The following is a 7,876-nucleotide window of genomic DNA, read 5'->3' on the forward strand; positions in this document are numbered from 1 at the left end:
GATGGTGTTAGGCAGCAAAAGTATATCCTCTCACAATTCTAAAGGCCTGAAGTCAAAATTTATGATTAACAGCAAAGCTTTGCTCCCTGCAGAGACATTAGGGAAGATCCAGCTTCTAATGGCCCAGCTCCTTCGGCTTGTGGAAGAACTAGGCCAATCTTCACGGGGTCTGTCTCTCTTCCCTTCTAGGAAAACCAGTCACAATCATTCAACCACAATATATTATACCTAGTCTCCAAAGGACATTCTGAGGTACTAGAGATTAGCGTTTCAATGGATTCTTTTGAGGGACAAAATATAACAGACCTGGGTTCCCAGGAGATTTAGAGCAAAGAACTTTTTCACAGTTGACAAGCAAATAGGAATGTAATGCTTGAAACAGATATGAAATAATGGGGCCCACCAGGCAGAAAGGATCCACTGGGAGCCAACAGTAGCATAGAGTTCTCCTGCCAGTCAGCCAGAGTGGTCTACAGAGGCCTGGACGAAGAAACAAATGCCTGGGGCCTGCATCACATGAAGAAGCTGAGCCAAGGTCTCTCCAGAATGACATTAGTTCCTGTGCTTTGTTCAGCCTATATGACCCACACTCTAAGCATCAAGACAGAGCGGGCGAGATGGCCAGCCAACCTCCAACCCCAAACTCCTCCCTAGCAGAACCTGGCCAGCATACACACTGAAGAACACACTCAGAAGCAAAACACACCTGTCCCTGGTACAAGACTCTTACCACAAGGCACCACAGCAAGCTGTCACCAGCGTCATGGTGCTCAGGATTAACCTGCCAGGAAAGCACAGCTGTAGTTCTGGAATGCAATCAAATTGCAAAAGTGACCCACAGAATAATCACTGTTGTTTCTGAAAAACAGCTTGGGAGAAACTTAAGTGATAAGTGCCCAGTGGATGACAAAGAAGTGTGAGGAGCTCATGTACAACCCAATACCCATGAACTCCAATCTAGATACCGCGAAGAGCGTCTCAAAAATCCAAAACCTCCTGAACAGTCTGATACCCACATCTACTCAAGACAGCCAAAATGCAGTTATAAACTTTCCCACTAAGGAAACTGCAGGTCCAGATGGCTTCACTGGCAATAATTACTTGACATTTAAGGAAGAAATGATACCAATGACACAAAAACTCAAGAGGAGGACACTTAATAGCTCAGTTTATAATGCCACCAGTACCATGATATTAACACACCAGGAAAAAAGCACAAAACAAGGGGCTGGAGAGATGACTCAGCGGTTAAGAGCACTGACTGCTCTTGCAGAGGACCCAGGTTCGATTCCCAGCACCCACATGGCGGCTACGAACCGTCCTTAACTCCAGTTCCAGGGGAATCTGAAGCCCTCTTTCTGACCTCTGCGGCATTGCACAACATGGGTGTACTCACTTACATGTAGGCAACACACCCATACACATAAAATGATAAATAAAATATTTTTTAAAAATGCACAAAACAAAACCTACACAATAGTAAACCTTGTGGACACAGATGAAAAAAAAAAAAAAAATTAAGAGTATCTGCTAATGCACCAGTCTACAGTCCTAGCATTTGGGAGGTTAAGGCAAGGGGATCATTCCAGGCCAGCCTAAGCTATCTAGCAAGTCCCTGTCCCCCCCCACCAAAAAAAAAACAAACACAAGGCCAATGAGATGCCTCAGTGGGTAAAGGCATTTGCTGTACGAGTCTGACAACCTGAGATTAACCCCTAGAGCACATGATATAAAGCTGAAGAGCTGACTCCACAAACGTATTCTCTGATTTCCACACATGAAACCTGATATATATATATATACTCACACATGCACTGTGGTATGTGCACTCACACATATCACACACAGACACGCACACACATGCACACAAGAAATAAACATTTAAAACACCCACCCTCACATACAGAGTAGGTAAATGGAAACACATGCCTTTAATCCCAGCACTCAGGAGGCAGAGGCAGGAGGATCTCTGTGAGTTCAAGGCCAGCCTAGTCTATACAGCAAGTTCCAGGCCAGCTAGGGCTACATGGAGACCTTGTCTCAAAAAGACCAGAAAGAAAAAGAAAAGAATATATACCATGATCAAGTGGGACTTATCCCAGGAATGCATGCTTTTAAAAGAATTGATATTAACTATATGAATAAATAAGAAGATCAGACAATCAGATCAGGAACAGTACAAAAAGGTTAAAAAAAAAAAAAAAAGCCAGGCATGGTAGCACATGCCTTTAGTCCCAGTAGAGGCAGGCAGATCTCTGTGAGATTGAGGCCAGCCTGGTCTATATAGTGAGTGCCAGGCCAGATGGGGCTACAGAGAGACCCTGTCCCAAAAGGACCAAGAAAAGAAAGAAAAAACAAAACCAAAAACAAAAGGCAAAAATCTTAAGAACAGTCAACAAACCAGGGACACGGATCAAAATCCCATAGACAACACCATACTCAGGGGTAAGAGATGGATGCTGCCCCTTGAGATGGGGAACAAATGTATCTACTAGGTTAGGTTAAGAAATCCAGATTGAGGGCCGGGTATGGTAGCGCATGCCTTTAATCCCAGGTGGACCTCTGTGAGTTCAAAGCCAGCCTGGTCTACATGGTAAATTCTGGGCCAGCTGGGGCTACAGGGAGACAAAAAAAAAGACCAAAAAAAAGCCGGGTGTGGTGACGCACACCTTTAATCCCAGCACTTGGGAGGCAGAGGCAGGCGGATCTCTGTGAGTTCAAGGCCAGCCTGGTCTACATAGTGAGTTCCAGGACAGCTGAGGCTACAGGGAGAGCCTGTCTCAAAGAGACCAAAAAAAAAAAGATGAAATCCAGATTGTCAAGAAAAAGATCATAAAACTCGTATCATAGTCAACATAATCCTATACATAAGTCCAAAAAAAAAAAAAAAACTACAGAAAGGCTATGAGAACTAATAAATGAATTTAGCAAGGTACTATTTGACACAAGGTCAATACACAAACAATAAGTTGTATCCACATGCCAGCAATGAACTGAAACCAAAAGACTGCTCACCACAGTGCCACAATATACAAAAATAAATCAGTAAAATGTGAGCAGGATCTATGTGATTAAAAACTACCAACCCCTGGACTGGAGAGATGGTTCAGTGGTTAAGAGTACTGGCTGCTCTTGCAGAGGACCCAGTACTCAATGCTCAGTATTCACATGGCGGCTAACAATTGCCTGTAACTCCAGTTCCAGGGGATCCAACGCCCTCTTCTGAGTTCCATGGGCACTGCAAGCATGGGTACACTTTACATGCAGGCAAAACACTCATACACATAAAATCAAAATAAATGAATAAATAGAAGTGTTTTTAAAACAAAAACTACAATTGACACACAAAACTAAACAAAACAAAACCACCAAAATAAATAATAAAACACCTAAATGAAGAGAAACAGAAAGCTCAATATTCCAAAATGTCAATTCTCCCAGAATTGTTACAGGAGTCAACCTACTGTTCCTAAAACATATGAGAAACATACTTTGATGGAAAGAAAATGGAGTTAACAGACAAAACTTCTCTGAAAATAACGAATTCACACTATTTGATTTCAAGACTTCTAAGCATCAGGATGATATGGCATCAAGGAAGGGGACACACACATGCTTAAGGGACAGGAGAGAACCCAAAAAGAAATCACCTACCTGGGTACTATATTACTCAGAAAGTGCAAGTGTAATCCAAGTTAAACATTCACCGGCCATCACCTAGCAGCCATCTCAGCTATTACCTTAGTGAAATAGATCCCTGTGATCATACCCCCATAGCCTTACTTATTACCCCAAATGAAATGTGCCATTGGAGAAATATGGTACAACCATCTGATGGCAATTGCTTAGCATCATGCAAGGTTTACAGATCCAGGTACCAACACGAAACAATTATGTCAAGTCACAGAAGCCAGGTACAGAGGTTCCCCGACTTATGTGACAAAAATGACAGGGAATTTGGGAACTAGCTAAACTTCAGGGACTACTACTGCAATGCTTCTTCCTAGACACAGTTTAGTGGTTTAACTGCAAAGGGGCAGCATGAGAAAAAGTATGAGGTGTGATGGAAAACATTCTGTGTTGTGGTTCTGGTCACATGACTGCACACTTGTCAAGTAATAGAACTATACCAAAAAGTGAATTTAACTCTTAAAAAATAAAGCTGAGTTGGGCATGGTGGCACATGCCTTTAATCCCAGGACTCGGGAGGCAGAGGCAGATGGATCCCTGTGAGTTCAAGGCCGGCCTAGTCTACATAGTAAGTTCCAGGACAGCTGGGGCTACAGGGAGACCCTGTCTCAAAAAAGACAAAAAGAAAAATACAATAAAGCTGGGCATGGTTGCACATACTTGTAAACCCCTCAGCTATATATAAAATCCTGACTCAACACTAAACAAGTTGAAATCCTGAAAACCACCTGATTCCTAATGCATAAATTCTTTTAGGAAAAAAAATGATTTTTTTTTTTAATGTGTATGTATGGACATGTGTATGCTGGTACCTGTGGAAGCCAGAGAATGTTGGATCCTGTGCAGTTGGAGTTACAGGTAGCTGTGAGCCACCTGATGTAGATGCTGGGAACTGAACTCTAGTCCTCTGGAGGAGCAGCAAGCACTCTTAACCAGTGAATCTCTCCAGCCCCTTGATATCTAAATTCTTGAATGGCTGTGTATCAGCCAATCCTAAGCTATATAAAAGGCCACAAATACCATGGGATCAGCCCAAGTTTCATAAAAGTTAAAACAGTGTCATTTTGTTCACCAATTTTCCCTATGTTTACTGCATCTCACTTGCTTTGTGCTGAGTCTCTCAATCCCCACAGTGACACAGGGACTCATGGCCTACAAGGGATCCTGTGGCTACTGATTTTACAGGTATCATCTAAAGGCTCCCAAAGCTCAGTCCCCATCCAAAGGTCACTCAAGCAAAAGATGCTGCCCCCACAAACTTCTGCCAAGGATCTTATCTCTGAGCTTAAAAACAGAGAGCATTAGGACCTTAGCAGACCGACTACCAGAACAAGAGCTTTCCAGAAGCAAAATGCACTATCACTCAGGAGTGAGCTGCTCAGATGTCTACCCCAATGAAGTAAAAGCTCATCTTTCCTGACCAATTGTAAACAGGAAATCTACAGAGACATATGCAATTAAGTTAAAAGGGCCCAAAACCTCCAAGCATCTGGAGAACATGCAGAGGTCTCCTGCCTCAAGGTGTGGTATAATAATAATAATAATAATAATAATAATAAAAAAGTACTTGCTCTGTAAGCTTGAGTTTGATCCCTAGAACGCCTCTTAAAACAAAAAAATTTTTAAAAAAAGGAGTGGGGGCTGGAGAGATGGCTCAGTGTTAAGAGCACTGGCTGTTCTTGCAGAGGTCCCAGGTTTGATTCCCAGCACCCACATGGCAGCTAACAACCATCTATAACTCCAGTTCCAGGGAATCTGATGCCCTCTTCTGGCCTCCTCGGACATTGTGCAACACGGGTATACTTATACACATGCAGGCAATACACTCATACGCATAACTTTTTTTGTTTAATTAAAAAAAAAACAAAACAGATACAGTAGTGTGCACTTATAATCTCAGTGCTGAGAAGGCAACAACAGCCAGATCCTTGGGATTTGCTAGCCAAACAGTCTAGCCTACTAGGCAAACTCCAGACCAATGAAAAACCCTGTGTCAAAAACCAAGATGGGGATGGTTCAGCAGTTAAGAGCACTGGCACTCTTGCGGAGGACCCAGGTTTGATGCCCAGCATCCACGTGGCAGCTAACAACTGTCTGTAACTCCAGTTCCAGGAGATCCAATGCCCTCTTCTGACCTCCACAGGCACTGCACAACACAAGTGCACTTAAATATGCATGCAGGCAATACACTTCGAAATATAAAAAGGTAGAGATGGATATGGTGGTGTGTGCCTTTAATCACAGCACTCAGGTGGCAGAGGCAGGCGGATCTCTGAGTTCAAGGTAAGCATGGTAAACACAGCAAGTTCCAAGCAACCAGGACTGCATAGTGAAACCCTGTCTCAAAAAAGCAAAACAAAGGCTGGGCATGGTGGTGCACGCCTTTAATAAAAGTGCTTGAGGGGCAGAGGCAGGGGGATTTTTGTCAAGGCCAGTCTGGTCTACACAGAGAGTTCTAGGCCAGCTGAGGCGACAGGGAGACCCTGTCTCAAAAAAAAAGTAAGTAAATAAATAAAAACACACCAAAGTGGAAAGTCTTGAGAAATGACACCTGAAGTTGATCCCTGGCCTACACAAGTATATGCACAAACATGCATAGCTGCACACAATTGCACCCACAGGAACATACCCATGCACACATTCATACACAAAATAATTTGAAGAATACTGTTTGGTTTCCAATTCCTATCACAGAGTTTCTATAACCCAAAGCATTTCCTGAGTGATGCAAGTGTCCTTTGTTACTTGAAACAATCCTACAAGGGCATAGGTCAGTGGTAAAGACAAAGCAGCAGGACAGCAAAGGAAGGAGGCTTATGAGCTTAATTTTCCAGTGCCAATCCTTCCAATGCTCACACCCAGTTTATGTGAATGAAGTATCTAAGATTGGAGATGTAAACAGTGCCAGAAATGAATTATCAGACATTCTGATGGTATCAAAAATCAGAGGAGTGGTATATAAAAGCTTTATATCAGTGAAAACTTGGAGATTTCCAAACCCAGTTACAGCTACCACTGGTATTCCTCCCACAAGCCCTTGTCTGCCTGGGGAAACCTCCTCTCTCAGGCTGCTTTCAACTATCATTTCTGGACCTGTTCTTAGATAAACCTTGGAGTGCTTACTTGCCATAAACTTGATTTTCAGCTGGGTCATCCCCAGTTGCTCATTCATATCTCAGCCCTCCCCCACAGCACAGGGACATAGTACAGTCACCATTCAGGAAAGATGGTGGTGTGATGCTCACAAAGTTCACTGCTGTTGCATGTGATCCCTACCCTCAGAGTCCTGACAGTCTCAACAGGAGGCTATCCAGACTGTCTGGGAGTACTCCCTGAGAGAGCAATGTTCCCCACACCTGTCATTTAAAAATATAACATTTTCTGTAGTAGTATTTTTAAATTAGTTAATTTTTATTTTATGTGTATGTGTTTTGCCTGCATATATGTCATACAATGCCCATGGAGGCCAGAAGAGGCCATCAGATCCCCTGGAACTGGAGTTAAAGATGGTTGATAGCCATCACATGGGTGCTGAGAAATGAAGCCAGGTCCTGTACAAGAGCAGCCAGTAGTTTTAACACTGTTGAGCCATCTCCCCAACCCCTAGAAGTTTTTTTTTTTTTTTTTTGGTCTTTTTGAGACAGGGTCTCCCTGTAGCCGCAGCTGTCCTGGAACTTACTATGTAGACCAAGCTGGCCTTGAACCCACAGAGATCCGCCTGCCTTTGCCTCCAGAGTGCTGGGATTAAGGGCATGCGCCACCACGCCCAACTAAAGTTAGTATTTTAATGCTGCGAATTAAATTACACCAGGCCAGCCTGGGTTACAGAGTAAGATCCTGTCTGAAACAAATACACACAGAGACACAAAAAAAATCTATTAAAAAAGTAAAACTAGCCGGGTATGGTGGCACACACCTTTAATCCCAGCACTTTGGAGGCAGAGGCAGGCGGGTCATTGTGAGTTCGAGGCCAGCCGGGTTTACATAGTGAGTTCTAGGGCAGCTGGGGCTACAGGGAGACCCTGTCTCGAAAAGCCGAAAAAAAAAAGTAAAACTGGAGCTGGAGAGATGGCTCAGCGGTTAAGAGCACTGACTACTCTTGCAGAGGACCCAGGTGTGATTCCCAGCACCCACATGGTGGCTACAAACCATCCTTAACTCCAGTTCCAGGGGAATCCAAAGCCCT

General features: G+C 43.5%; 1 protein-coding gene across 4 annotated transcripts in view; it reads right to left on the bottom strand.

Annotated features, from left to right (window-relative positions):
- Window positions 1-7,876, bottom strand: part of Dgcr8 (DGCR8 microprocessor complex subunit) — a 47,408-nt gene that overhangs the window by 7,254 nt on the left and 32,278 nt on the right. The window lies entirely within an intron of this gene.

Source organism: Nannospalax galili, unplaced genomic scaffold (genome assembly GCF_000622305.1).
Source record: "Nannospalax galili isolate Female #2095 unplaced genomic scaffold, S.galili_v1.0 scaffold820, whole genome shotgun sequence".
Lineage (NCBI taxonomy): Eukaryota > Metazoa > Chordata > Mammalia > Rodentia > Spalacidae > Nannospalax > Nannospalax galili.